At 65.2% G+C, this 316-nt stretch overlaps 1 protein-coding gene across 1 annotated transcript in view; it reads right to left on the reverse strand.

Annotated features, from left to right (window-relative positions):
• LOC102761370 (collagen alpha-1(V) chain-like) overlaps positions 1-316 on the reverse strand; it is an 89,263-nt gene that overhangs the window by 75,431 nt on the left and 13,516 nt on the right. The gene's annotated exons all lie outside the window — the stretch shown is intronic.

Raw genomic sequence — 316 nt, forward strand, 5'->3', positions numbered from 1 at the left:
AGAGCAGCCCAGGGGGAGACGCTCCCGCCGCGCGAACCCCCTCTGGCTCCGCGGAGCGGCCGCAGAGGAAAATGCCCAGCTCAGACGCAACGTTTTCATTTTCCCATAAACCACAGGGCAGAGCAATCTCCATTCATCAGCCGCCTCGCCGCGCGGGGGGCAGGGAGGTGCGATTAAATACGGCTCCATCACACGCACAGAGGCAGAGGGATTTAAAGCCGGCGCTGAGGAACCGATTACACACGGCATCAAAGCCGCCCTCCGCGGAGGAGGCCGCCCGCGTGCTGGGTCCCACAGAGGCCTGACCGCGGGAGGG

The sequence above is a fragment of the Myotis davidii genome, unplaced genomic scaffold (assembly GCF_000327345.1).
Source record: "Myotis davidii unplaced genomic scaffold, ASM32734v1 scaffold609, whole genome shotgun sequence".
Lineage (NCBI taxonomy): Eukaryota > Metazoa > Chordata > Mammalia > Chiroptera > Vespertilionidae > Myotis > Myotis davidii.